At 36.0% G+C, this 15,380-nt stretch overlaps 1 long non-coding RNA gene across 1 annotated transcript in view; it reads left to right on the plus strand.

The window, feature by feature from the left end:
* LOC141374755 (uncharacterized) overlaps positions 1-9,466 on the plus strand; it is a 48,642-nt gene extending 39,176 nt beyond the window's left edge. The window contains exon 4 of the long non-coding RNA XR_012381880.1: positions 9,373-9,466. This is a non-coding gene — a long non-coding RNA (uncharacterized lncRNA). The remainder of the gene's footprint in view (positions 1-9,372) is intronic.
* Positions 9,467-15,380: the final 5,914 nt, after the last annotated feature.

Below are 15,380 nucleotides of genomic sequence, written 5' to 3' on the forward strand. Positions count from 1 at the left end.
TGCATAAGTGATTCTTTTGGTCATTCCTGACATTGATCAGATGTCATCTCCCCCAGAGAGACTTCTCATTAATGTCTGTCACACAGTCTCTCTTCTATTATTTTAATTTCTTCAAAACACAGATCGTTTTCTGAAAATAACGTTTATTGTTTATTTTCTGATTCCCCCAATGCAGTATTAAGATTGGGAGATCAGGTACTCTGTTTTGTGAACTACTTTATGACCAGATTTTGGGACATCTATTGATAAAAATCTGATGAATGAATTAATATAAAATAATTATTAATTATGATTTAAAAGGAAAACATTGCCTTTCAGAGATAACAGATGAAGTAAAGTTAGAGACAGGAGGCCAGAGTAAACTTGGCAGGAAAACCAAAATAAAGAATGTTTGATAAAAAATTTTAAAAATCCAGAACTTGGGCGCCTGGGTGGCTCAGCTGGTTAAGCAACTGCCTTCGGCTCAGGTCATGATCCTAGACTCCCGGGATCGAGACCCGCATCAGGCTCCCTCCTCAGCAGGGAGAAGCCCTGCTTCTCCCTCTGACCCTCTTCCCTCTCGTGCTCTCTCTCTATCTCATTCTCTCTCTCAAATAAATAAAATCTTTAAAAAAAAAATCCAGAACTTATTAAATAGAGCTTTTAAACTCTGGGATCTACTTTGAGGATCACTGTGTGGGAAGACCCACAAGACCCAGCTTAGTTCTAGGTGGAAAATTCTTAAACATTTACACATGAATTAAAAGATCTTTGCAGTAGATCAATTATGTTATGAAGTATGAGCTCTTAATCGCCTCTCACATCTACTCCTGAATCCATCTTTTACTATTTTCCCTTATTTCCCAAAAATAAGGCATCTAATTCTAGTATCTGTATCTGGCAAGGAAAGGGCAAAAAGTGGGGGCGGGGGGGATAGATTTCTAACTCTAGTGGGATCACGATGGCCACTTTGTCAAATACAGTTAGGTAGCATAGCAGTTTCACTTCCAATTAGAAGTAAGTAAGAATCACCTGCTCTTGAAAGGAAGAAAAAAAATACAATCTGAGAAACTGTGATGAAACTGTCATGCTCTAAAAGTCACAGAGGACTCTGGAGACAAAGGTATTATTATGGATAAGAACAAGTCTTCTTTGGTAAAGAAAGAACTCCTTCTCTTCGACAAGTGAATAAAGAGGGTAAATGTGGTTAAAATGATTCAGTAACCAAACTACCCTACCAGTGGTTCTTTTTGTCACCTTTAATCACAACCCAGGTAGCTTCTAAAAGGAGACCTAATCATGACTACCTATTGTTACTGAAATTGAGAAGGAGTCCTTAGAGTTTTCTGATGTTTAACGTAGATCCAGAAACACTGCTGATGTTAAGTATATCCATTTAAAGATACCACAGCAATCCAGATTTTTCTTTAGGATATCATTTCCACAAGAAAAGATACCATTATCTGAAACAAATTACTTTGTGATTGAAAAGGGAGAGTTGGTTTAAATTATTATTGGCACAGTATATGCATTTAAAAATTTATTGACTCCCCCTAACAATATGTACTCATTCAGATGTCACAGTCACACGAATGTCACATGCTTACTCAGACCTGGTGCATGCCTGGGTGATGCAACTGCTGAATCTTTATCTTCTTGTGCAATCAGCTTCCTATCACAGAGAACTGCATTTTTTTTTTCTTTCCTTCTACAGTTAATAGAAATTGGCTTCTTGCCTTCAAGGGGGTAATCTCTTCAGTTGTTGTAAGCTTTCACATTACTTTCTCATGACAGTTTTTTTTTTTTCTATAGATATTTGATAGAGACCAAGTTTAAATAATGGAAACTCATTAATTTATCTCCAAGGGATGGCACTTCTTGGCAATCATCTTAAGTCCTTGAATATAGTTCAAGGTTCTTTTCGCCATACCATTTGTCAGCTCTCTTCCTTTACCCAACCTCTCTCTCCTTCCCACCATATTTACATATCACGCATACCTGTCCTAAACTTCTTAGAATTATATAGTCCAAATCAATAACAATGGCTTCAATGACATTACATCCAGATACATTAAAAGGCCAATGAATTATAACTCTTTACTATATTGCAAAGATTCTTGTTAGCTGTTACCTTCATCTCTGCACTCAGACTGAATATAAGAGACCTATTGGAAACACCTATGCAAGCAATGACACTGACCTCTCTTTTCAGAGGTCTTTCTTTGTTTCTGTTTTCCCCCACCAAGAGATAACTGTTACTAGGCGTTAAGTTTGAACAGCAGGGACATCGTTCCCTGCTGCTGCCAATCAGGTACCCTTCATTAGATCCTTATCTAATTAGTATTCCTTTAAAAATTAAACTTATTATGTATGCAGTGATCTCTCACTCTTCACTGTTCTAAAAGTCAGCTTCCAACATATTGTTTGTACCTTCACCATATGTTGGAGTCATTAGATAATTTCCATCTTGCAAAGACTTTGCAGGACTTCCATCTTGCAAAGACTTTGCAGGAAAGATGCATATACATTTTTACATTTAAAATGGTCTGACTTAAGAGACTAATTAGCAATGCCATTTTTTTGTGTAGAAATTAGCATATCTGTTATCTTATTAACTAGCTTGAATATCAATGGCACTTCACAATGTAAAGCATATCTCTGAAGTATTGTTCTGACATTTCAGGTTGGTCTCTGACAGGCAGGCCGACTTAATCTGTCAGGTTTTACATGGTTGAAAATCAGGGATTTGGCACTTTAAATGTTTGAATTGGCCAAAGGTGCTGGTTTATTTTGAGGGCAAATCTTACTTGCTTATAATTACTTGTACTCATTTGGTTGAATCAAGTAAATATTCTTTTGCCAAGTGCAATCAATGTGGGATGTGTTCATAGGAATGTTTGGTTTCAGAGGTCCCAAGGCACATGAATGAGTTTACTCTAGAATATGGTATTATGGCCCGCTGGGAGAAAAACTTGCCTTTGGCAGAGAATGCAAACAGGCAAGTATATATATTACTCAGCATCCAGAAAAATGGGTGAAAACATGGGAAAAATTTTCATTTGAACTAGTGTAATGGCCAAAACAAATCTAAATAAGGTTTTGTTGTATATGAAAACTCTGGACCAACTCTGCTAGAGTGTCCCTCCTTTCAATAGGAATATTTTAATCTGCCATCACTTAGAGCTCTGCTATCAGGAGAAATGTTGAGAATAAGGTTTTATTGGTGTTTTTAAAAATGCCTGTATTCATATATGCGTGCAATCTATTGATTGGTTATAAGTGGTGTGATAAAGTCAGCCCTAGCTAGTAATGCTTTAAGAGGATCACCACTTCTCTTCATGAAGTGTTAAACATTATAACAAAAACAAGAATAATAGAGGATAAGCCAGGTCAGTCATTTCGAAGCCAGGTGGCACATGCAGGACGAAGATGTATAGCCATTGGTGTGAGGTAGATGCTGTAAAATCTACAGGAAAATGGCAGGAATTGGGACTGGATATTTGACACAGCAGAGCAATTCATGATCCAGAGGCAATTGCACATGTAGAGAGATCTGTGAGTGACACTCCAAGAGTTTCTGAGGGCACAAGAAGCAAAAATCAACTTCCTTAGCCCTGCATTTTATGGCTAGTTATTCAGGCACAATAGTTTCTCTGATGCTAACATTCTGTAATAAAAGCTCTTGCTTTAGATTGATGAGCCTAGAGAAGATACTTCCCCTTGTTTTCTGAGCATTGAATAGTATCTGGTCCAAAAAACTCCAACCACTCTTGAGCTCTTACAGCCAGCTATTAGTTTTCATTCTAGAGGTGGTTACTTCTAGGGAAAGAAAAGAATATAAGAACTAAATTTGGTTTCTACTGTAAGTTGGATGGCTGGATATGCCTTTACATTTTATCTCTCCACTTATAAATCCCATTGAATGAGGGTAAAAATGTACAAACAGGAATAAAACCTTAAACATATGAATTGGAGAATGGAACATCAGAATATCCAGAAATTTTGGTGACTCCTAAAAACAAAAAGCAGATGAAATATATCAAAGATTAAAAAATAGTTACTGCTACCTAACATCTAGAGAATATTCAAGCAAATGGCCTTTAACTGCTCTATTTTCATGCTGAAATTGTAAAAGCAATATTTGTGTCAGTTTAAAGTGATCAATATACTCTAAAAATTGAATGATATATTTGGACCAGACTGACAAGTATCTAGTATATATTTTAGCTTCTGAGAATAGAATCACTCATAGTTTAGTCTACCTGTCTCCTGCCCAACTAAAAGCTAAAACTGACAATGCTCTTCAGTAAAAGATCTGAAGATCAGTAGAGAAAACCCATAGAGAAACTCCAGTGGAAGGCTATAGTAGATTTCTATTGCTTCTGCAGCTACTTACCGCAAACTTGATGGCTTAAGATAACCACACACATTTATTATTATCATTCAGTTCTATAGGCTAGAAGTTCAAAATGGGTCTCAGTGGTCTAAAATCAAGAAGTTAACAGGGTTGCATTTCTTCTGGAGGCTCTAGAGAAGAATTTGGTTCCTAGATTTGTTCTTATTGTTGTTGTTTTTCTGGCTTCTGGAGGTCACCTGAATTCTTTACCTGCCACTTTTAAATTCAACAATGGCCAGCAGAGTCTTTTTTACACTACATTATTCTGGCATTCTTCTGCTTTTACATTTAAGGACCCTTGTAATTACATTGGACCTACCAGAAAACTCAGGATTATCTCTCTACTTTAAGCTCAGCTGATTAGCAACATTAATCCCATTTGTTACTTTAATTCCCCTTTGCCATCATGTATTATAACATATTCAAGGTTCCATGGATTAGTACATGGACATCTTTCAGAAGCCATTATTCTACCTACCACAAGGGCTAAATGAATAAACTAACCTTGTACTTTGTTATTAAACATGAATAAAAAAAAAATATTATTTTGGAAATAGAGTGAAAATATCAGGATCTAAGTCAATAAATGAAACAATTGATGACAAAAGAAACAGTAATAATTCAGAAAGCACAATTTAAATGCATACATATACATAAACATATGTTGTATATGTAAATATATATAATGTTTTCAGGAAAAATTTGAGAAGATATTGCAGTCGTAAAACAAGAATAGACTAAAATGAAAAAGGAGCAATCACAAAGTAAAACAGTGTCCTTATAATTAAAAATGTAACATTCAATAATGAAAGAAAAGTTGGATAAAAAGTTGAGAAATTTCCTAAAACTATAAAGTGAAATGACACAGCTATGAAAAATAAAAACCAAATAATCTGAAAACTGATAGGTTAGTTCAGGAGGAACAAACTGTTTAGTTGGAAATTGAGAAAGATTAGAGAAAAGAAAATTTATAGGGAAAGAAATGTAGAATAATAAGTTTCCTCCTGGTTTCCTTCCCTTCATCATTTTGCTCTCAATCTCCCTTCATTATTTTTCTTCATTCTATAGCCCTAACAACCATCTGTGATTCTACATGGCAACCTGATTACTTATTTTCTCTGTGACTCAGTTAGAATGTAAAATCCATGAACAGGAAATTTGATTATTTTGCACCCTAATGTAAAACTCTCACTTAGAATTATGCTTGCCACATAATAGCTCAATAAATTTTAATTAGATGAATGAATGAATTTTTGCTTACAGTAAGTTGTGTCTGAGGAAAAAATACCCCTTTTGTCCCTTTTCTGCTTCCCACTTCTGTTGACATGAAATGAACAAAACTTTTAGAATCTCTAAAAGTAAGAAAGAGAGTTTTATCTGAACCCAGGTTGAAACAGCTGCCGGAGAAACACACTCTTCACAGGGAAACGAACAGTTTTCACAGAGTTATGTACTTTTTGCATCTTGTAGAAGCTCAAAAGATGATAGATTAGCATATAGGCAGGAATCACAAGTTTTATCATAAGGTAATGTAGGGAGTAGGAGAACTGATTGATATTTCAAGGACAAGAGAGTTTTCCTTTAGGCTACTCATTCGCGAAGCATATGTACAATGCATGAATGGTAGACCATAAATTAGGCCTTTGGTTTGAAAAAAGTTTATATACAGTCATGCTGATTTAGGAAGTAATCTAAAATGGCTTCCCTTGTGTATTAGGCCTTTAGAGAGTTTTTCTCTCATCTCTTGTACCACTTCTATTCCAGAGAATTTGCAATTCTATTATAAAGCCAACATTTAGACTTGTCTTTAGATCTTTAGGATTCTGTGGTGCTATTTTTAATGTTTATATGCTCTAGAATTTAAGTTAAAAGAGTGGCATGTTTGTTGAGTGTCAAATGAAAACTTATTTGGACACTTTTATAGGTACCCAGCACTCAAGTATGTCTTTGAAGGGGAAATCAAGGTAATATTTCAATCCTTAGATTTACATTCAGAGCTTCAATAACTTGAAATTTTTCAAGAGTAGACACTTAGTTTGACAGCAGTGTTGAGGGGGGTGGAGAAAAAATAATTTTCTCTCTACCTTTCTAGGTTCTTGGTTGAGGACTCCCTCCCCTATAATAAAAAGGCTAATTGACAGAAGAAAAACAAACAAAAGTTTAATAACATATATACTCCTGGACACATGGAAGGTGCCCAGGAAAACTGAGTAACTCTCTGGAATGGTCCAAGCCACCACTTTAAATACCATTACCAGCTAATGATAAAAGATGTTGTAGAGGGTCAGGAATCCAGTTTGGAAGGCTGTCAGGACAAGCACAGTAAGCAAGGGTAAAGATCTGATGCAGATTTTGGTGCCTGTCTTCGCCAGTGATAAAATTTCTAGAGATTTAGACCTCCTCCTCTTCCTAGTACAGGGAGGGAGACAGGCTTGCAAATGGAGATTTCCCTCACAAATGTAAAATTCTTTTACAGAAGGTTAACTTCTACTTGGTTTTCAGAGCTTCTCCAGTATCTGTTTTTTAAAATAATCAACTCCAGATAAACCTTATGCCAAAGAGACATATTTTGGTGTGGCAAAATCTGTTCCCCTTCATTATAGGGTAATAAGAGGAAATTATAAAATCCTCAGAGCCATCAAAATATTTTCTGAAATTATCAGTAATGGAGGATAGTTGGAAGAAAGGCACACAGGGACAAGGGGCCCCTGTTCTAGGAGGAAACTACCCTTAAAAAGGAAAAGACCCCATCCTGTTATTCAACACCACTCTGGAAGGAGCCCTCCACCTTTTTCCATGTGAACAACTACCTAATAGGTAGATGAGCTTGTAGACAAAAACCTGTTTGGGTGACAGGCACAAGGAGGGTTAATCAGGTTAAAACAGCTGGCCAATAATCTCATAAGAACGCCTAGAATTAGAAATTCCAATGATAACCCTCTCTGATCCCCTCCCTTTTTGGGAGTTTTGTACTATTGCTCAATAAACTTTGCTTTGCTGCCCATCACTCTTCCTCTGGTCTACCTTTTCATTCTTTGAAGGGGCATGACAAAGAATGGCAGGCACTAAAGGAAAAGAAACACTGAAACATCAGGGCCCTGCTTAATATTGTTAAAAAACAAAAATTCAACTAATTAAATTTGAAAATCTAATTGGCTTTATTAAAGATTCACAAATCAGCAGCATCCCATCTAGCAAATAGAAAATAGCTCTGAGCAACTATACAAAATGGAAGGCCTTTATAGGCAGAAATTAGTCAGGATGAGAATATTATTAGCAAAAGAAAATGAAGGATTGGTTCAGATAAGATCACCTTCCCTGAGGGGGAAAGGGCAGATGCCTTAATCATGCAGATTACCTCACTGGTTGCTGATCAGAAAATTCCAGACTGATTGGTTTAAAATTCCACTCCTGGGAAAGGCTGCAACTGCAGTGGGGTTAGGTATGAATTCTTGGTAGGAGTTAGCAAAAGCGATTCCATTTTGGACCTGACTTTTTTGGTTATTGTTGTTTTGTTTTTTAACACTATCTTTTAGTCCTATTAAGTCAAAGAATCACTAAATTGGTTTATCTGGAAGGTATATGATCCTTAAGGGCTGTGCCATGAACAAATATTTTACCCAACCTAATTTTGGGTTGGTAGACATGCTGGAAATGATATATGACAGTATCTGTGTTCTCTTCCTTGTTGTTAGCTAAGCCTAAAGTATGAAAATTGCAGCCCCTCCACCACAGGCTCATTTTTAGCAAGATTGTCTAGTTAGGCTAAAGATGATAAGAGGCATATTATTGTTAATTATATTTTTTTTGCTTGTTTGTTGTTTTTAAAAATTGGTATAAGTGATGAATTTGAGAAGATACTACTTGGGCATGTTATAATCCTAATCCGTTTAAGAGTTATGACATAGTTCTACCAGTGAGAATCAAATTAATTGTTCGCATCAGGCATTTTTAAAAAATCCATTTTTTGAACACCATATAACTCATCTTACTCTTATTAGAGTATATATCCCCTTCCCAGAGCAATAGTTAGTATTAAACATCTCTTTACTCTTTACTCTTCAAGCCTCACTTCTAAAAAAAAAAAAAAAAAAAAGACATTTCTAAACTTCCTTCGATCTGTCTACTAATCTTTAACTCTTACTCACTAATTTACCCAATTCTCATCAAGCCCTTATCTAAAACTATGCCTTAAAACCTTTATTAGTATCTTACCTTCACACCCCTGTCCCAAACACTGCTAAGATTCTGCCAAGGTAGTATGTCAGTCTTACTTTATCACCAGTTTATTTTTGTAATTGGTCCATAGAAGCCTGCATTATTATTTTAATTATCAATGACAAAGAAAAATTTGCCAATAATTAAACTATAAATTTTGTTATTATTTAGAATTTTTGTTTCATTCTTATAAAATCAGCTGAGTCAGATTTATTTGAACATTGATGTATCATGTATCATCACTCTTGTACGTGTAAAAAGGAAAAGCAAGTAAAGTAAATAGGTTAATGTATTCTTAAATATCTTCACATTTAAGATACATCTGGTTTTAAGATATGTAAAAATATAAATAATGTGTCACTTAGATTTGAAGAAAAGTCTCCCTGAAACTCCCAGTTGCCAATCTAACTCTCAGGACACATCGGCTAATCCTCTTAATGCCTCTACAGAGATCCCGTTTGCCTCAAAGAGACTCATTTACGTTGAGAGAGCCTTGAGTCTGGGACAGAGCGATCTTGACTGAAGAATTCCTGATGGCAGGGCCCATGCTCTCTCCAGCCTTTAATAGAACTGACTTCTTGGAGTCTCACAGTTGTGGGGCTTGCATATTCCATCATGCTTCCCTTATTTCTGTCAATTCTTGGGAGCTGAAATAAAAATGTGTTGGACTGTAATCTTCCATATAGTTCCTTTAATGTCAGGAACTGAGAGAAGGTGGGAAGAGGTAAAAATGAGTATATGTGCTTTAATAATTTTTTTAATGCAAATCATTATCTTAGGGCATGATAAGCAGAGGAGGTTTTGCAGGAATATTCAGAGGACAAGAGAAGATGTCTTTGGCAGGAATAGGAAAAGAGATGTGAATCACGAGGTAATTTTTCATCTTTCTCTCTCACCTCCCTTCCATAAATATACTTTAAGATAATATCTTATTTTCCTGTCTTCTCATTAAGTGCATAAAGAGCTTTTGGAGATACAGTATTTCATCATTTGAATAAGTCTGAATAAATGCCTAGACTTAGGACCATATTGAAGGCAGACTTACATTTAAAAGACCCCCACTGAGGAATCAGTAAAGGCCTGTTCAGTACTTTTGGCAAGTTGCTCTAAAGGAGGACCATGACATCATAAGTCAGAAATGATCACAAGGTGTGAATACTAAAACATAAGACAGGGGTTACCTTTTAGAGAATGCAAATGTGACCCAGAAATAGGCTGAACAACTTTTCCCGACTGTATTTTTTGAAATAGTTATTTAATATATTTTTGAGCATTTTTTTTATAATGACAGTACTCTGATCTTTGGACAAAACAGGTCTGAGTCACTTGCAGAGACTAGAAATTGAAAGTTTAATATGAAGCCCATGTCTAATTGCACTCACCATCATTCCACTCACATAAGGGATATACTGGAACACAGGAGAAGAGAGAGAAGATAGCAATTTATTGCATATTCAGCAAAAGAGGATATTTTTCTGTCCAGGCCTTGAAAATACAACAGACTCCTACTGTTATGGTAGAACATATAAAAATGAAGAAAATAGGAAAGGTTAGTTAAAGGAGTTTTTTTTTTTTTCAATTCTAAGAGATTCCCTTCAAAGTGGGTGTGGAAGTTTCCTTCCCTTGAAGCCCTTTAACAGAGAAGTCAGGATCTTCACACATGAGATGCATAATTTCTTTTGGTAGTGTAAACACAAAAATATATTATTGTGTAGACAGAAGTCTCTACTCACTCAGGGAAATTATTGGCCAGGAAGTCAAAGGATACGACTTTGACTAAGGAGAGGTACCTCTACTTCAAAGTAAGTAGTCCTTAGGAAATGTAATAGGATAGAGGAAGTTAGCAGCCAAGAGGGGAGAAGCAAGAAGAGAATAATAAGTATAAACTCATCAAGATGGAGTCCAATAAAAGAATAATTATTGAATGGAGAAAGAAGCAGCAACCATATAAAACAAAAGGAAAGAAAATAATGAGAGGGAGAAAAAAATACTGTTTATGAAAGGCCTCGAATTCAAATGCATAACGATCTGTAGTCAATGGACCATAGCCCTGGTAACCTATAACTGGAATAGCAAGACTAAGGTGACATGAACTCTAGTCATCCCAAGAAAGAACATAAAAATCGCAAACTAAGTTAAAGAAGATAGGACAATACAACTGAGGTGATGATCTGTTCTTTATGGGATGGCTGGAAGAGATGCACTTTTGTTTTTTGTTTTGTTTTGTTTGATCTGCCAATACCTTCTTGGAAACCACTCCTCTCCCTTCGAAAATAAACATGTTTTATCCCTTATTCATTTAGTTCGGTGTTGACTCCGCCTTTCCTGAGTCCCCAAAACTTATACTGTCCTGACCAATTTAAACCCTCTATATTCCTGGCTACATTCAGGGATTGGTGTGTGACTCAAGCCAGGGAAGTCAGAAGTTTGCAAAGGTTTTCACCTGACTGATTAATCCAGACAACCATGTCTTTTTCCTCTAGGTTCTCTACTGCGGGAGCATATTAGACTTGGAGAGTATGTATATGAGCAATAGAAACAAAGAGGGATTTAATGCCATGATGTGTGACCTTTGATTCATACCTGAAGCTGTCCTACTGAGAAAATTCAGTGCTGTGAGCTGATCTATTCTTTCTCGTTCAACTTGAGATAGCATAAATTCAGTTCTTATGTTTGCTTTGGGAAGTGTACATACTTAATGACATTTTGGTGATTAATGGTGATAAAATACATGGATGAGAAAACAAGTTCTGCTTTACTGAAAGCCTATATAATGGGCATTTTATTTTCTTCTTCAGGGCTTTACTCCAGAATTCACATTTTGCTTTAATGTCTACCATCTAATAAAAATGCTCTTTCAGTCTTATTTCCAAACCCATTTCCAGCCTCCACCTAGTTGTTTGCTTTTATACACACACACACACACACACACACACACACACACACACACCCCTCAACAGAATTGTCTACATATAGCTTCTTCAATTAATGAACTCTATTCACGGGTGCCTGGGTGGCTCAGTTGGTTAAGCGACTGCCTTCGGCTCAGGTCATGATCCTGGAGTCCCTGGATCAAGTCCTGCATCGGGCTCCCTGCTGAGCGGGGAGTCTGCTTCTCCCTCTGACCCTCCCCGCTCTCATGTGCTTTCTCTCTCTCTCATTCTCTCTCTCAAATAAATAAATAAAATCTTTTAAAAATAAATAAATAAATAAACTCTTCTTCACTTTTTAACCCACTCCAATTTACTTATATCCTTGCTACTCAACTAAAATCACCTCATTAATGCAACAGAAACTACCATGATGACAAACCATTAGTCAACTTCATCCTCAGATCCTCTTCTTAAACTCTCAGCAGCATTCAAATAGTTTTTCGTATTTTTCTTAGGAGCAAACTCTTCTATCGAGCTTCCTCTGTACCAAAAGTGTTCTAAGTGCATTAGGTATATTAGTTCATTTAATCCTCACAACCACACTTTGAGGCCGGTAAGATTGTCATCCCTGTTTTACGAAAGAGGAGATTGAATATCACAAGAGAGGAAGTAATTTTCCCATGACCATCCCAGCTGCTTGGTGGAGATTGGATTAGAATCCAGACATTTTGGTTGCAGTCTGTCCTCTTAAACTCTACATCATACTTTCCTCTTATTTATCTCATACTAACTTTTTAGAAACACTTCTCCTAGTTTCTGGCACGTTACAACTTGCTAATTTTTTTTTTAATCAGATACTCTTCTGTTCTTTCTCTCTCTCTCTCTCTCTCTCTCTCTCTCTTTTCCTATAGTTGATCTCTAAATTTTGGAATGCCCCAGAGTTCATTTTAAATCATGCTTCCCTATATAATCTCTTTAGTCAATCTCATCCAGTTTTATACTTAGAATATTAGCAGTTTACTTTTGACTCCCAAATCTATGTTACCATTTTTGAGATAACCTGGAATGCCAGACTCATCTTCTCTTTGAAGTATAACATCATAAATACAGTGAGTTTATGTCTTCAAGCCCAGCAACCCCCATTACAATGAAATATATCAAGGAAAACATATTTCTTCCAGAGAATTTTCCTACCTTCGTAAGTGGCAACATCACCCAATGAGATCTTTAAGCTAAAAAACTTGGAGTCACCTTTGTTTCCTTTTTCTCATCGTTCATAAGCAATCCATCTATACCTGTTGGTTTTGCCTCCAAAATTAAGATAGATTTCTTTTACTTCTATCTCTAGTGCTACTACATGACTGGTTAACCCCTGACTCTCAACCAGTCTCCCTGTTTCTGTGCTTGTCTCTTGACAATATTTTCTCCTTATTTTTAAAAAGAAAATCAAATATGTCACCCACCACTGCTTTCATTAAGCCTCTCAGTGGCTTCCCTTGAATTCAGAATAATATTAAACTCTATATGATGTTTGTATATGTTTTGTCTTCTGCCTCCATTTCCCATCTGATCTCCTTCAATATTTACTTCATTCCAGGCATACTTCTTTGCTGATCTTCAAATATGTCATTTGTTCCACATTCAGACTCTTGACACTTTCTATGTTTCTCTCTGGATGGCATTTACTCATCTTTCCAAGCCCCAGCTCAAAAGCAACCTCCTCAGAGCCACTTCCTGCAACATTCTAATTACTCTTTATCAGATAAGCCTATTTGTTTTCTTATTAGTGCCACCACAGTTTGTACATTGTCTATTTATTTGTACTTACTGATTTATTTGCTATCTCCTAAAGACAAGAATAAAAGTTCCATGGAGGCAGACATCGTTTTTTTCACAATTTTATCTCCTATACCTAGGATAATGCTAGCCACGAAAATAATTACTTTTTAATGAATAAATGAATACATGGATAAAAAGGATTTTATTAAGTTAATATAATTAACTTTCACAATAGGCCTATGAGACAGAGACCAAGGTCTATTTTTTTTTTCCATTTTGTTATTTATTTATTTTGACAAGACACAGATCTCATAAAGGTTAAAGCTGTGACTACAATTCTGGCATAGATCATTTTTCTTACCCACTTCACGATTTTATTTATATGTGTGGATATGTGTGTGTGTATACACACACACACACACACACACACATTTAATCTGTTTAAATAGAGAATTTGCCAGTTTAGGAGGGGGGAATTGTGATACTATATAGTATGTGTAGCCCAAGTGTCCTTAAAGTTTTCCAGTCTTCTGTGGTACCCCATTACTTAAGTATCCAAAAAACAAGACAAATAAACAGACACAAGCTCAAACCTGGCATCCTACGTGACTGCTGGAATAAAAATAAAAGTAATGATGATAACAATATATTAATAGTAGCTAACACATACATAGTGTTGACTATGTGTCAAGCATTATTCTAAGAACTGTGCATGCTTAAATACTCATGCAACTTAAATTCATTCTCTCAAATATTTTCAAAGCCTCCATGGAAAGTGTCAATAAATCTTAACCTGTGACCACCTTTTAGTTTGAATAGTTGTTCTAGGTCTTCTATTTCACTCTCTCCTCCCCAACATCTTGCCACATAGTCCTTCAGCAATTTCTTTTTTTTTTTTTTAAGATTTCATTTATTTATTTGTCAGAGAAAGAGAGAGAGAACAAAAGCAGGGGGAGCAGCAGGCAGAGGAAGAAGCAGGCTCCCTGCTGAGCAAGGAGCCTGATGCCGGACTGGGATTACGACCTGAGCCGAAGGCAGATGCTTAACCAACTGAGCCACCCAGGTGCCCCTTCAGTGATTTCCACATGCTTTCCTTTAAAATAGTGCTACAGCTTCCATGCTCATTTCTTCAAAATATATAACAAAAGGCTCTAAAGACTTATCAAATTTCACTAAGGATCTGGAATACTTGGAAGACACCCAAGAAAAGAGAAGAGAAAAAAACTGATTAGATACCACTGCTCCAAAATCCATTAGCTAAATACATGGTAAACGGTGCTTACTAGATCTCTCTATTCTGTGTTGGCAAGGCACATCTCTATTCATTTCAGCTTTGGGGGTTTAATTTGCAAGTGATGTGTAAATAAACCGAAACTTAAGGATTATGACTGATTATTTCATCTCACCAGTTAATGGCAAGGGTGTTGAGCTCACCTTGTCTGAGTTCAGTAAAATATTGCAGTCTTGTGAGGGAATGTGTTGCTTAGGATTTAGGGGAAAACATTCAGTTGTACGGATTGAGACATTTTGTTAGGTGATGTACAGCTAACACATAGTTAGTTACCCTAGAGATCTTAAGGTTTTTGGAAGGAGATTAAGAAAAGTTTGTACCTGTTTGCACATCACATGTCATTCACAGGAGTTGTACTAAATTCAAGAAGGTTAGACATGAAAGTAAAGCATGAGCAACTTGAACCAAGTGTCTAGTTTGTGAACTCTTGCTCCTTTATTTCTCGTCTAAGAAAATTTCTTGATTCAATTTATAAACTAGAGATTATTGCCACCCCACTCCTTCAAAAGGAGTTATTGTCTGAACAGGAATATACACCTTTTAACCATATCTTTAACATAATCATCTTAAATACAAATACACACCTCTTCAAACTATTTTGTTTCACAGCTTACATTATTCCATACCATTTTCTTAAGGCTATTAATAAACAGTACCCTAAGAAAAGCAACATATTTTGAAGCAATTGATGTGTACTGATCGTTTGTATTGACATGGACTAATTTGTGAATTTTATGGCAACCTAGTATTTTATTCTACAGAGACCTAGTCAATGGTGAATATGTAAGTTAGCTGTTGAAAGAAAGAAAGAAAGAAAGAAAGAAAGAAAGAAAGAAAGAAAGAA

This window comes from Callorhinus ursinus, unplaced genomic scaffold (assembly GCF_003265705.2).
Source record: "Callorhinus ursinus isolate GAN/ISIS: 27379988/994484 unplaced genomic scaffold, GSC_fseal_2.0 scaffold21, whole genome shotgun sequence".
Lineage (NCBI taxonomy): Eukaryota > Metazoa > Chordata > Mammalia > Carnivora > Otariidae > Callorhinus > Callorhinus ursinus.